General features: G+C 44.4%; 1 protein-coding gene across 2 annotated transcripts in view; it reads right to left on the bottom strand.

Annotated features, from left to right (window-relative positions):
• b3galt4 (UDP-Gal:betaGlcNAc beta 1,3-galactosyltransferase, polypeptide 4) overlaps window positions 1–15,994 on the bottom strand; it is a 62,567-nt gene that overhangs the window by 9,661 nt on the left and 36,912 nt on the right. The window contains exon 1 of one of the 2 annotated variants that reach the window (XM_079827184.1): window positions 15,936–15,975. The exons of the other annotated variant lie outside the window; for it this stretch is intronic. The gene's annotated coding sequence lies outside the window, so the exon portion shown is untranslated. Of the gene's footprint in view, window positions 1–15,935; window positions 15,976–15,994 lie in introns of those variants that run through there. 2 annotated transcript variants of the gene reach the window in all.

The raw sequence follows: 15,994 nt of genomic DNA, 5'->3' as shown, positions 1-15,994 counted from the left end.
CATGCGTGCGGAGATTGCCACTCTACTGGCGAAGGGTGCGATCGAGCCTGTCCCTCCAGCCGAAATGAGGTCGGGGTTCTACAGCCCCTACTTCATTGTACCCAAGAAAACCGGTGGGTTACGGCCAATCCTGGACCTTCGCATCTTGAACCGATCCCTTCACCGGCTTCCGTTCAAGATGTTGACTGCGAAACGCCTTTTCGAATGCGTTCGTCCGGACGATTGGTTTGCAGCGATCGACCTGAAGGACGCCTACTTCCATGTCTCCATCCTTCCTCGACACAGACCGTTCCTACGGTTTGCTTTCGAGGGGCGGGCATACCAGTACGCAGTTCTCCCATTCGGGTTATCTCTGTCCCCTCGCGTCTTCACGAAGATCGCCGAGGCAGCCCTTGCGCCCCTTTGGCAGCACGGGGTCCGCATCCTGAACTACCTCGACGACTGGCTCATACTAGGCCACTCTCGAGAGCAGGTTTGCGGACACAGAGATCTGGTTCTCCACCACTTAACCCGTCTGGGCCTTCGGGTCAACTGGGAGAAGAGCAAACTCTGCCCAGTGCAGAGGATCTCTTTTCTCGGTATGGAGATCGACTCGGTCGCCATGTACGCGCAGCTTTCGAGCGAGCGCGCGCAGTCTCTGCTGACTTGCCTCCGACAAATCGAGAGCAAGAATGCGGTTCCACTGAAACTTTTTCAGAGGCTCCTGGGGCATATGGCATCTGCAGCCGCGGTAACGCCGCTCGGATTGCTTCATATGAGACCGCTTCAGCACTGGCTTCGCGATCGAGTCCCGAGATGGGCATGGCAGTCTGGCACGCTCCGGATCCAAGTGACTCGGGCCTGCTTACAGACACTCACCCCGTGGTCGAACCTCAGCTTTCTACGGGCCGGTGTGCCCTTAGAACGAGTTTCCAGGCATGTTGTCGTATCGACGGATGCCTCTGCCACGGGCTGGGGTGCCATGTGCAATGGACAAGCAGCCGCGGGCTCCTGGACAGGACCCCAGCGCCTCCTGCATGTCAATTGCCTCGAGTTGCTGGCAGTACGGTTCGCCCTGCACCGCTTCCGAGCGTTGCTGAAGGGTCAACATGTGCTTGTCCGGACAGACAACACGGCCGTAGTAGCGTACATCAACCACCAGGGCGGTCTACGCTCCCGCCGCATGTCTCAACTCGCCCGCCATCTCGTCTTATGGAGTCAGAAGCGCCTGAGGTCCCTTCGTGCTGTCCATATTCCGGGAGTCCTGAACCACGCAGCCGACGAGCTCTCGCGGTTTCAGCCTCTCCCGGGAGAATGGAGACTCCATCCCCGGACGGTTCAGCTGATTTGGGAACAGTTCGGCGACGCACAGGTAGACCTGTTTGCCTCCCACGACTCTTCCCACTGCAGCCTGTATTATTCCCTGACCGAGGGCACGCTCGGCACGGATGCACTGGCGCACAGCTGGCCGCGGGGCCTACGCAAATATGCGTTTCCCCCAGTGAGCCTACTCGCACAGCTTCTGTGCAAGATCAGGGAGGACAAGGAGCAGGTCCTTTTGGTCGCCCCGTACTGGCACGGCCGGACCTGGTTCCCCGAACTCATTCTCCTTGCGACAGCCCCTCCCTGGCCTATTCCTCTGAGACCGGACCTCCTCACTCAGAGACGGGGCACCCATTGGCACCCGCGTCCCGACCTTTGGAACCTCCACGTGTGGCTCCTAGACGGGACCCGGCAGGTTTGAGTGGCCTACCACCTACGGTGGTCGCCACCATCACTTCCGCTAGGGCAGAGTCCACTCGGCATGCCTATGCGTTGAAGTGGAACCTCTTCGTCACCTGGTGCTCTTCCCGCCAAGAAGACCCCTGGAAATGTCCGATCGGGTCCGTGCTTGAGTTTCTCCAAGAGGGGCTGGAGCGAAGGCTGTCTCCCTCCACCCTCAAGGTATATGTGGCCGCAATATCTGCCCACCACGATCTCTTGGAGAACAAAAAGGTAAGTCAGCACGACCTGGTCATCAGGTTCCTGAGGGGAGCTAGGAGACTGAATCCTCCTCGCTCTCCTCTCGTACCCTCTTGGGACCTCGCAGTAGTACTAACTGCTCTGCAGAGACCTCCCTTTGAGCCTTTGCGGTCGGTCGATATTAAGTTTCTGTCTATGAAGACGGCTCTGCTGACCGCATTGGCCTCAGTCAAGAGGGTCGGGGACCTGCAGGCATTTTCGGTTGACGAAGCGTGCCTGGAGTTCGGGCCGGCTAACTCTCACGTGATCCTGAGACCCCGGCCTGGATATGTGCCCAAGGTTCCCACCACTCCGTTCAAGGACCAGGTGGTGAACCTGCAAGCGCTGCCTTTGGAGGAGGCAGACCCAGCCTTGGCATTGCTCTGTCCAGTACGCGCTCTCCGCGCCTACGTAGACATGACGCAGTGTTTCAGGACCTCAGACCAGCTCTTTGTCTGTTATGGTGGAGAGCGGAAGGGAAGTGCTCTCTCAAAGCAAAGGCTGTCTCACTGGATAGTGGACACCATTGCTTTGGCTTACCAGCAGCAAGGCCGACCATGTCCCCTTGGTGTGAGGGCACACTCCACCCGGAGTGTGGCTTCCTCTTGGGCTCTAGCGCATGGCGCCTCGCTAGCAGACATCTGCAGAGCTGCAGGCTGGGCGACACCCAACACATTCGCCAGATTCTACAATCTCCGAGTGGAGCCAGTGTCCGACTATGTACTCGCCCCCCCGAGGGGCCGGTGATGGGCCAGGCTCAGGTGTCTTCGCTTGCTCGCCACTCCACTCCACGGACTGGATACGTGCGATATTTTCCTCAGGTGAGCTCCCCGAGAGCCCTGAGCTCCTCCAGCACTGTCGACGCCGACATCAGTTCAGTCTGCCCTCTCGAGCCCAGACCCTCATGTCCGGCCAGGTGCCCCATGTGCATGGTTCCCTCCGGCGACCCCCACATGTGTATTTCACCATAAGTCTCCGCAGTGAGCGGGTTTCTTCCCTTGGCGTGTCCCCGCCACCCCTAGGGTTAAAAATCCACCTTCGGCTGGTACCCTAGAGATCTTCCATATGCAGCCCTCTCCGGGTCATATGTGTCTCTTAAGTCCTCCCCACGGGTAGGCATCTTGGCATTCCCTCACTGGGATATGCTTCCCAGTGTACCTTGGTAATCCTGTGTTAAGTGGGAGTCCTTCGTCCGTACTAGTCTTACGACAGGGAACTCACACTTACGCAGGGCGCTGGAAGACGGCTGAGTGGCGGGATTATATTGGGACCCCCATTCGTTAGTCACTAACGTTACGTCGTAGTGACTGAACGAAAGGGAACGTCTCGGTTACGGATGTAACCCTCGTTCCCTGAGGAGGGAACGGAGACGTAACGTCCCCTTGCCACATCAGCTGTGTTGCCTGGAACGCAGGAGTTCAGTCTTGGCTCCTCAAGCAGGTAACATAATGCGATATTGCCTCGTACTTCCTTATATACTCACGCAGTGAGGCGGAGCTACGTATGCAAATTCCGCATGCCCCATGGCATTGGCACGCCATTGGGCGTTTTCTCAAAACTCGAAGTTGATAGGCTTCTAAGCGAAACCCCCATTCGTTAGTCACTAACGTTACGTCTCCGTTCCCTCCTCAGGGAACGAGGGTTACATCCGTAACCGAGACGTTCTATATGGCACCAAAAATGGTTCTTGGCTTGTAATCATAGGGGAACCTTTTTTAGTGCTATATAGCACCAATTTTGGTGCTTCAGTGGTTCTTCAGCGGTTCTTCAGAGGTGCTATATAGCACCTTAGTCAAAGAACCGGTGAAGAACCTCTGATGAACAGCTGAAGAACCACTGAAGAACCAAAATTGGTGCTATATAGCACTAAAAAAGGTTCCCCTATGATTACGAGCCAAGAACCATTTTTGGTGCCATATAGAACCTTTATTTTTAAAAGTGTAGGTAGGCTCCGCCCACAAAGCACATCATCGCTGTTTACAAACACAAACTAGGTCTATATGATGATTTGCTGCTCAAGAAACATCTCTTATCAATGTTTACTTTTAAGTTTTTTGAATGAAAGATCAAAAAGATAAACAATGCAGATTTTTACAGCCATCTATGATCATATTTACCAGAGGTGCCAACAATTCGGACCACAACTGCATATGTAGCTTTAATAGGAATCAATTCAAACAGTTAAGACTGCATTGTTTTATTTAGATATCAGATTACATTTTCTGTAGTATTTCTTATGCTAAACGGATAGTTCACCCAAAAATGAAAACCCTTTGCCCTGCAGCACGTCGATAGCCTGGATGCCAGCTTAACTTAGCCCCGCCCACAACATTTGAGGTCGGGAAGTTTGGTCTGGACTTGATCCTTTGTGGAGAAACTATGCTCGAACCAGAGCTGTTCGGAACAATCAAATTGTCAGGGCGGCCTTTATACGATGATGGACAGATGCTCAACAGTGACGTTATCATCCATGTCACCAAAGAGTGCTTGGATTAAATTCGTTCTAATCCTAAATGGAGCCCACATGGAAAGAACCTATATGAGGATATAAGCGCATTTATGAAACCTATATGCAGTTTATATGCACATATATGATAATATATATGCTGCATATATATGCCACATATAGGCAAAATGGAGGTGCATACAGGCCATATAGGTCTCCTGTATTGCTTCTTTATATCCACATATAAGCCCTATACATACAATATATGTCTCCTATAGCTCATGGCAGGATCTGGTCATTTTGTAGCTCATATCTCACTTTGTCAACTGTCATACATGATGCCTAACTCATATTTTCTATTATCATGGCAAGAACTAAGAACTAACTAAAAAACGTATGTATGTGCAAACATGTCAAATTGGTATCACATGTAATTGGCATGTTATGGAATTTAACTATGGCAATTAAGTGAGAGGAGATGGAAAGCTATGACGTCTACACATTTTCCTGAAACATTTACAAGGTCAGTTCTTTCTTGTATGAAGAAGGAAATGTATAACAAAATGGTATGTCTTTTTTTTATTTTGTCAATCAAGCCTTTTTTCCAATTTCAAGTCACTTCCAGATTCACATTACAGCTCATACACATCCACACATTCACCGTTACATCCACCAAATGCAATGTATTGTCTTAATGCAGTTTCTAGGTGAATATGGCTGAAAGGTCCTTACAGTCTAAATGTAGCAAAAACAACAACAACAAAAAAAAGTACATTGAACATACATTCCAGTAATCATCATCCTCATCCCACTTTTATCTGAGAATTTCACTGTGGTTAATGAATTTGAAGACAGGTTTTGGTAACACATATAGGTGAACATATAGGTGCATATATACGTGCATATATGTACCTATATAGGTATATGTATGCACGTATATATGTACACATATATTTCCATGTGGGAGAACTTGTTTGTATATGCATTCACCTTTACTATTTCTCTCAAAAATTATTATCATGTTGGTAAGAACTCAGTGTATCCTTAAATTCTTTTTACAACACTAGCAAAGATCGTTTACACTCATCTTCTACTTTTTCCAGCGTGCAGTTGAGTTCTGTTGACAACTATGTGATGCTCAACATACATCACTTACTCTGTTGCTATGATTGGTTGTAGGTCTATCCAATTGAGTGCAGAGGCATTTTCGCCCCATAATCACAGCCCAATGGAGCAGTATCAGACTCTGACTAGACTAGAATCTGAGTATGATGACGTCAGGCTAGCACGTCGAGCCAAAAAAGGCCAAAGATCGGGGCAGGTATTACAACCGATTGCATTATGCAACAGGCGGCGCTCATTTAAATATCCTCTTCCTGATTTGGCCCTCCACCCATAACCAAATGGGCACAACCTAATGCTTTTTGACTCGGTCTTCTTTGTCTCAGTTTGCGTGTATATCCACCTGGGGTTCAGAGTATTTATTCTTTCCCACATTAATTTCACACGTCTAGTAAAATTATGTGGTTTTGTTTCATTAGTGTATACTTTTTGCTTGATTACCCCCCAAAAAAGGAAGTGAAATATAGGTGGGGTACATTGTAACATGAGCAAATGACAGCTTAAAATGTTATCTGATATATTCAAAAATATATCCATGACAAAGTAAACTATTTTGTCAATCAAATACAATTATTAACTTTTTAAAATAAAATAATGAGTTTGACAAGAGTTTGACAACAAACACACTGTAAAACACAGCATAGTTCAAAACATAATAAGTAATAACTTCTGGACATTGACTCTCAGTCTTTATTCACCCTTTTCTTATGATTTCTCAATAGAATTAATAAAAGTACAGAATATAATAGCGTAGTTCTAAAAGGGGCTCATTGTAACGCAGTGTGACAACATGCCCCACCTGCGCAACTGGGATTTAACCCCGGCTCGTGTCTTCTGCTGGTTAGATCAGCATTAAAGAACTCTCTCAACTGTAACAGATATAGGATTCAAATAATATCAGATTTGTCTTATTTTAAATAAACAAAATTATTTTACATTTCCGCACAATTTTTTCTCTAAGTAATGTTGATGTGGCAACTAGGGATGTTAACCAATGACTGTTTGACCGATGGTTGACCGTATCAACGTTAACCGATCAAAGTTGTCGGTTGTCAGTTAAAAAAAAAAAGTGATCTCTATATTAGGCTATTATAGACAGTGGACTAAACGCTACTACAGTTAGCCATCTCATTCCAAAATCTTTTTGTGTGAAGTGAACAAATCCCTCACACTCAATTTTTCATAACTCGACTGTTTGTACTTAATAAACCAATAAAAACATTTGGCGCGAGGTCACAGCGTTTGGGTTTGCAAGCTCACAAGGTTTGCGGTTAGAGCCAGGGCAGACGACAGTATGAAGCGTGCAAAGAAAAGTAGTGTGTGGGACCATTTCACCAAAAAGAACGCTGTAAGTTGCAACTTGTGTGATACAGTGCTTAATTAGAAGGCACACAGTGAATTAGACCTGCCTTGGCCGGTGCATCTTTTACGCATTCTGAAGGTGCCTGTTTTATCCATTGGTTTTATCGTGTTGCAGTCTATTAGACAATATTCCGCATAAGATGGGCTTACATTTGGAAATATATTACATCTACATTTCAGTGGTAACACATAAGGGGCCCTATTTTAACGATCTGAAACGCAAGTGTCAAAGCGCGAAGCGCAAGTAACTTTGTGGGCGGGTCTCGGCGCTGTTGCTATTTTCCCGGCGGGATAAATGGCTCTTGCGCCCGGCGCAAATCTAAAATGGGTTGGTCTGAAGTAGCTTCATTATTCATAGGTGTGGTTTGGGCGTAACGTGAATAAACCAATCCGAGCGTCATCCAACATTCCCTTTAAAAGCAGGTGAGCAAGTTCCATTATGGATTGCTATTATTATGGCGTATTTACCAGGCACACGCCAGGAGCGGTTCACAGCCGAGGAGACTGATGTTCTTGTAAGAGCAGTGAAAGACAGAGAAGTGAAGTTGTAATGTTGTACATTATGGTAAAGGTGATTTCACAGTCTTTTTTTTTCAGTCTTTCAGTTTTTTCAGTTTTTCAGTCGATTTTTTTTCCTGGTTCTTGACGGACAAACCAATTTGTCAGATGTCCTTATATACATATATGTCTTGCCACTATTGGGCAAACAGGTCTTATCCTTAATTATTACAATTAGCCTGAATCATTTGTAAGCTAGATTTATGCCTATTTTTTCACATCTTCGTGGCACACCACAATGATTTCCGTCATCTCATGTGTTAATATTTTTTTAGTGTAACAATTTATGATTTGCAAAAATAACTGTTGCATCTGTGTAGATTACATGAGCAAAGTGTATGCGCGTTGTGCACGCTATACATTATGGTCAAGCATGCGCCCTTAAAATATAATGAACAACGCGCAACGCGCCACTGACTTTAGACTAGGTTTTTTCTGGTCAGTGGCGCAATTGTTTAATGGAACAGCAAAATAGCACCAGGGATTGTTTGCGCCGGAACACGCCTCCTTTTTTGCGCTGAACCGCCCAGGTAGCGCAAGTTCATTCACTAGTTTAGCGACGTGCTTCTGTGGAGGGAAAAGCGCGCTTTGCGCGGGTGCAAAATAGGAATGACACATGCGTCGGTGTACAAAGTCAATTGCGCTGGGTGCAAGATAGGGCCCAAGGTGTTGATCATCATCTTTCTTTATTATTGTTAGCACTACCTCGAACTAAAGCGGCGTCTCTTCGGAGCTGTCATTTTCTTAAATGAGCCGCGGCAATTTTTCAAATGAGCTTCTAACGCTAGACAAATGCCTTTATTTTCAACGCGATCACCTTGTACTCAAACCATTTCGAAACTAAGGAGCCATTTGTCCTCCGATTACAAACAAGCTCCTCGGCGCCGGGACAGTGTGTGTGAGAGAGCGGGAGGCAGAGCGGCAGAGAGATGCGACAGAGTTGCGAAATTGCAGGCGTGGCTCGCGGCTGTTATTTCAAATTGCGCAGCATATTTTAAACTAATCGGTTAACCGGTTTCAACCGGCTAATGAGGTTCGTTGGTCGGTCAAGAAAATGCTTAGTTTTCGCCATCCCTAGTGCCAACTAGTAAATACACAAAGTATCGTCATCCTGGCATGTGTGTAAAGTTTTGAAAGGGGTGATAAACCACGATTTCACTATTCTAACTTTAGCTAGCGTATAATGTTGCTGCTTGAGCATAAACAACATCTGCAAAGTTACAACGTTCAAACTTTAAAGCAAAGGGAGATATTTGCTTTTAAAGAAATCAATTTCTAAGGACTACAGCAAACGGCCAGTAGGGACTACAGACATTCCTCCAGGGTTGCTGACATCACCAGCCCCAATATTTACATAAACCCCTACTCCAAGAATATTAAATAAGGGGAGGGCGAGGCCATTTTGTATCGCTGCGTTGTTGTGGTTAGTAGGCTGGAGTGGTGTTGCTGCAATGCCGACGAAACGCTGTTATTTTCATCCGGATTGCAGGTCTGGGGTACTTGCTTTGTTCAGCCTTCCTTTTGGGACGGGGGTGCGTTGCAGAGCGTTTAACATACAGCATGTTATATGCATGTGTGTTTGAGACGGAGGGGAACAGGCGCGCGCGGGGCTCCCACAGCACATCTCACGGAGGAAAACTTCCACAAACTTCGCGAGTTCAATGCAGGATATGCACAACGGCTTGTCCTGAAAGCTGGATTTACAAACAGAAGCTGTTTACGGGCCACAACCTGTAAGTCTGATTTATTTTTCATCGATGTGTTTTCCTGTAATAGGTTAATTGTGCGTTGTAGCAAGGAAGTAAACAGATGACAACGCTGTTCTGCAAACCAGTCTGTTAAATGCTCATTCATACTTAACGTTATCAGACGAACACCTAACGTTACAAACACCTAACGTTAAAATCTCAACAGCGAACCTGGCATTAGTGTAAATTATTCTTTGATTAGAGCTTTTATGTATTGTTTATCTACAGGCATGCTAAACATGGTTCTGTGTTTGATTTGGCTACTAGTAAAGCCAATGTTTAGTGTTCGTTTTGGGTTAATAGTTCTTGCGACAGATATTTGGCTATAATCGTTCTAAAAATACAAAAGTAACGGTGCCATTCAGTAGCGATCACTATAGATCCGCAGTCTTTACTCTTGAGGAATGAACAGGTTGAACCGATTCTGCTCGATCATCTTCACTAAAATGTTCTGGGTCTGATTCGGGCTCAGATTGGGATGGTTTTATTGACGCCGTTGTTTCTAATACTGACCAAAGCTCAGTCTACCGGTAAAGGTAAGGGGCGTGACGTTTCCGACAAACGTGCACTGCGGTTAGCGAATCACAACACACTGGGCAAGCTAACCAATCTGAGCCCATTGCATATTTTTGAGGGACTGGCTTCATACAACCCGGAAACCATCAGACCGTTTTTACAAGGAGGGACCAAGGGGGTAGCCCAGCCCCCGGAAAGCGTACCACCCATAGGCACGCCCATTGCTAACCAAGCATCACCTGTTGTTAGCATCCCATTGACTCCCATTCATTTTGGCCTCACTTTGACAGTGCATATCTTTACATCTGAGGCGTTTAAAGACTCCATTCATCCATATATTTCTAAACAAACACGACAATGTATCAAAGGCTCCATTACCTTGTATCTTACACTATCGCCCGTTGAAGCTGTTTTTGTAAAATTTAGGCTAACAATTGCGTCATAACCACGCGACTGTGTCGCGCTGTTGAGCGAATTACCATATAGACCCGAGGAGAAGCTCGTAGGCAATCTTTTACTGTATATGAGGCAATCTGGGGGACGTGGAGGCATAAACGCAGATAGAGATGTTGCACCCTCTCTGTCTCTGCAAGATTCGGTGATTCAGATATGTTGCACAACTACTAGAAGACTTGCCACTGTCGGACAGGCTGATCACGTCACATCTACGTCGTCAAGCTCAGTCTGCGGCTGCGCAGTACATCAGCCATCAGGAAGTGAGTGCTTCTACCTGACTTCAATTCTCCCCGTTGAAGTCTAAGGAGTCGCTCTGTCCATTTCTTTTACTGTCTATGGGAGGGACAGAGCAGTGTAGAATAAAGGTCAAATATATGAAAAAGAATGCAATTTTTTAAAAACGAAGCATGAACACATGTTACAGTGCACCCCACAAACACAATCAAGCCTTCAAAAGAATGTGTTTTACCACCCCTTTAAACCATGCGTGTAAAAAATAACCCCGTGTTAGGTTGTGCCCCGCGCTCCCCTAAAGTTTGTGAAGCGAAAAAGACCATTTACAGTGAAATACTGTAAAGTGACATCCCAGAATTGACACTTCACACCTGATTTTTCATTTGTTTCTTCTTAAGTTCTGTACTTTAGAGTCTTATCTTAAATGTTATGTTGTTTAATGAATGTTTATTGCATTATTTTACTGTTTATTAGATGCTGGTGTACTATGTGCATGTGACTGTGTGCATCCTCTATGTGTTAATATTTTCCTCAGCTTGTGTAAAAACTGAACTTTGATTCTTCACGTCTTTCTCTTTACCACCTGTGTTAGTTGTCAGTGTATTATAAAGGTACAAAATAGACTTTAGTACTTAACTAGGTTAGTATATTACCATTGTATCAGTTAGTTATATATACAGTTTTTAGACAGTTAGAATAGTAGAATAAGTTGACATGTAGTTGTACTGACAGTCCGTAGAATGCCTAAGGTGAACCATAAAATAATGTGTTACCAAATGAATTAGTAAAATTGACCTTTATTCTGGGCTTAGGGTTAGCCCAAGATCTGTCCTATATTTAAAGTGCCCCTATCAAGCTATTTCAGGCTCCTAGTGTTATTTTGGAGTCTACTACAACAGGTTTAAGTCAACTTCAAGACAAGTCAACTTTATTTATATAGCGCTTTTTACAATGCAGATTGTTTCAAAGCAGCTTCACAGTGTTAAACAGGAAAATAATGCAACAGAATTTGATTCTGTACAGCCGCTCCGGAGAAAACGGTGATGTCATCAACTCATTTCAATTATCATACAGTGACAATGTGGGCAGATTAGTAATTTAGTTTATATAGTTAATTTAGTTTACTAATTAGATTTATTTGGATATTTAGTTGAAAATGTAGTGTCCCCAACTGAGCAAGCCAAGCAAAAAGCAACAGTGGCAAGGAACCAAAACTCCATCAGCTGGAGGTCAACTCAGTTCAGAGTAGGGCTAACAATGATCAAACTGGAAACTTGGACTGGAAGTTGATTTTAATGTACAGTTATGAAAATGAAGATTTTTAATTAAGATTAAAATGTTGGTAATTGGATGATAAGATGTAACCATAGGCTGTATTTTTTTGCACAGGATCTATTGAACATGAAAAGAAAGGGAGCGATATCAGAGTTACCAAAATGCTTCAAAAAGTCAGTCATACTGCAGGTTTGGACCTTTAAAATGTTGGTTCACGTGTGTTCTTGTTGTTGATGGCTGTGCCATTTGTATTGTGACACACTAATGGTTATTGTGTTATAAATAGATGTACACAGAGGGATGACAGAGAGCCCTCTGGTTCTGAGCCAGAGCTGCCAGACGTCATTGATCCAAAAGGACCCAGTGGTAGACCAGACCTATACTTTAAACTACACTGTTTAGTTAGCAGCGGTTAGTATCTAATCTTATGGATCCTTTAATTAAACATGTCCATAGAGATATGATACATTATTTAACATTATATTATTATAATATAATTTCAGTCAGGACCACTTAAGTAAAAAAAATACCATAGACCACTGGTCTCAAACTCAGATCTACACAGTTTAGCTCCAACCCTGATTAAACACACCCAATCCAGCTAATCAAGGTCTTCAGGATTACCAGAAGCTTCCAAGCAGGGGTTAGTTGGATCTGAAGCTACACTGTGCAGGGCTGTGGCCCTCCAGGAACTGAGTTTGAGACCACTGTTAGTCAACTTTTATCGCATTTTTTGTTAAAGTTGCATTTTGGCGGTATGGCTCTGTTCTAAATGTCCTTTTTGTCTTCAGTGTAAAGGCCCACTGCTGTGATTGGCTGCTGAGAGACTTCAGTGTAAACGCCCACTGCTGTGATTGGCTACTGTGAGACTTCAGTGTAAACACCCACTGCTTTGAATGGCTGCTGTGAGACATCAGTGTAAACGCCCACTGCTGTGATTGGCTGCTGTGAGACTTCAGTGTAAACGCCCACTGCTGTGATTGGCTGCTGTGAGACTTCAGTGTAAACGCCCACTGCTTTGAATGGCTGCTGTGAGACTTCAGTGTAAATGCCCACTGCTGTGATTGGCTGCTGTGAGACTTTAGTGTAAACGCCCACTGCTGTGATTGGCTGCTGTGAGACTTCAGTGTAAACACCCACTGCTGTGATTGGCTGCTGTGAGACTTCAGTGTAAACGGCTACTGCTATGATTGGCTGCTGAGAGACTTCAGTGTAAACGCCCACTGCTTTGATTGGCTGCTGTGAGACATCAGTGTAAACGCCCACTGCTGTGATTGGCTGCTGTGAGACTTCAGTGTAAACGCCCACTGCTGTGATTGGCTGCTGTGAGACTTCAGTGTAAACGCCCACTGCTGTGATTGGCTGCTGAGAGACTTCAGTGTAAACGCCCACTGCTTTGATTGGCTGCTGAGAGACTTCAGAGTAAACATCCACTGCTTTGATTGGCTGCTGAGTAGGGATGTGACGGTGAGGAAATTTTCCCACCGGTTAATAGATGTGTGACAACACCGGTAATACCGGTATCACCGGCGGAGGCTTTTAAATCACTAATTCTATCTAACCGAAAGTAACATGCACACGACCGCTCTGAACTGAAAACGCACCAGTGCGCACACACCCTGAATGACAGCTTGTCTGTAAATGCGCGCTCTGTGAGGCCATGGGTGCGTCTCAATCAGTTCCCTAGTTCAGTAGTCAGGGCACTGATCAAGCATTGATCAGTCTATGATTGAGATGCACGCCATGAATGAATAACAGTTCGTCCGTAAAGCCTTTTTTATACTTGACGCGCCCGCACGAGCGCGAGGGTGATGTCCCTAATGTCAAGTTGAGTCAACTATTACAAAAGTTGAGTCAACAAGAAAAAGCTTGGGGAAATTGGTACTAAGATTTTTTTTTGTTGTACGAGATTTTTACAGTGTGAATTTTTGCTGAGCCAACACAACAAAGACAGTCATTTCAACTTTTTTCAAGTTGTGTTTTTTACCGTGCAGTGTAAACGCCCACTGCTGTGATTGGCTGCTGTGAGACTTCACACTGTAAAAAATGTGAAGGTTGTACAACAACAAAAAATCTTAGTACCAATTTCTCCTAGCTTTTTTTTGTTGACTCAACTTTTGTAAATAACAGTTATACGAACTGAAAATAAGTTGTCTGTGACATACATTTTTTTTAGTTGAGTCAACTTGACATTATTTGTTTTCTGGAGAGATGCAACTATTCTGTAACAAATCTTTTGTAGTTGAGCCAATTCAATAAATGTTGTCCATTGGAAACAGAAGTTCTTAAGAATTAACAGGTTTAGTTAGATGTTGAATTTTTTATTGAAAATAATTTGGTCCAATGCCAAAGGAACCAAAGGAAACACTCCTTTGGTTCCTTTGGCATTGGACCAAATTATTTTCAATAAAAAATGTGGCAGTTAGCCTCTTTGTGTAAGTGTGTGCCCTTTGTAACAGTGTTTAGCAAAACACATAATTTGTTGCTAAGAAAGAAATCAAGATTATCACATTTTCAGCCTCAAAAACTCTAATAAATCAATAATCTTATTTCTGACCAATATTTTACAAATATTATTTTACCAGCAAAACTTTGTTGCAGCAGATCAGACATTCTGAATTTAAAATACATTACAGGGGGGAAAAAGTGCTTTGCCACACACAGACATCAAGAATCAGCATATGAATCTCAACAATTGTGACATGCTTCATGCAGCAATGCATGCTGGGAGCCAACAAAGTATTAAAATTATGGCTTCCAGCATGCATTGTGGCATGAAGCATGTCACAATTGTTGAGATTCATATGCTGATTCTTGATGTGTGTTTTTGTCTAAAAAAAGGTACCGCAAAGTATTTAAAAATCAGAATTGATATTCAGAATGACTGATCTGCTGCATAAAACTTTTGTTGGTAAATATATTATTCTTAAATTATCACTTTCAATCAGGAATAAAGTAGTAAACGATCTCCTTTATAATGCTGTTATCTAGATCTCCTGATCATTGGTTACGGTTTTCTTTGCAACAATTTAAGTGCTTTGTTAAACACTGTTACAAACTCACGTAGAATGCCAAGAGTCAAACTGCCCAACTAAAGGAAACGCTCATCACCAAAATGGTGACCAAACATTTTTAATAAAAAAATCGACATCTGAATCTGTTAATACTTAATAAGAACTTCTGTTTCCAATAGACACAAAATGTTGAATTGGCTCAACTACACACAACTCCTGCATCTCTCCAGAAAACAAATAATGTCAAGTTGAGTCAACTATTACAAAAGTTGTGTCAACAAGAAAAAGCTTGGGGAAATTGGTACTAAGATTTTTTTTTGTTGTACGAGATTTTTACAGTGTGAATTTTTGCTGAGCCAACACAACAAAGACAGTCATTTCAACTTTTTTCAAGTTGTGTTTTTTACCGTGCAGTGTAAACGCCCACTGCTGTGATTGGCTGCTGTGAGACTTTAGTGTAAACGCCCACTGTTGTGAAACTTCAGTGTAAATGCCCACTGCTGTGATTGGCTGCTGTGAGACTTCAGTGTAAATGCCCACTGCTGTGATTGGCTGCTGTGAGACTTCAGTGTAAACGCCCACTGCTGTGATTGGCTGCTGTGAGATTTCAGTGTAAACGCCCACTATTGTGATTGGCTGCTGTGAGACTTCAGTGTAAACGCCCACTGCTGTGATTGGCTGCTGTGAGACCTCAGTGTAAACGCCCACTGCTGTGATTGGCTGCTGTGAGACTTCAGTGTAAACGCCCACTGCTGTGATTGGCTGCTGTGAGACTTCAGTGTAAACGCCCACTGCTGCGATTGGCTGCTGTGAGACTTCAGTGTAAATGCCCACTGCTGTGATTGGCTGCTGTGAGACTTCAGTGTAAATGCCCACTGCTGTGATTGGCTGCTGTGAGACTTCAGTGTAAATGCCCACTACTGTGATTGGCTGCTGTGAGACTTCAGTGTAAACGCCCACTGCTGTGATTGGCTGCTGAGAGACTTCAGTGTAAACGCCCACTGCTGAGAGACTTTAGTGTAAACGCCCTCTGCTGTGATTGGCTAACATCCTGCATATGAAATAGCTAGTATTTACTGTCGCTTAACTGAGGAACACATGGCACCAGGATGCACTATGGGAAGAAGGCAAGCCGGCGGAGGCAGAGTGATTCTTTGGGCAATGTTCTGGAAAAACTTGGGTCCTGCCATCCATGTGGATGTTACTTTGACACGTACCACCTACCTAAGCATTGTTGTAGACCATGTACGCCCTTTCATGGAAACGGTATTCCCTGGTGGCTG

Source organism: Gobio gobio (assembly GCF_949357685.1).
Source record: "Gobio gobio genome assembly, chromosome: 10".
NCBI lineage: Eukaryota > Metazoa > Chordata > Actinopteri > Cypriniformes > Gobionidae > Gobio > Gobio gobio.
This window is presented reverse-complemented; position numbering and strand designations above follow the sequence as displayed.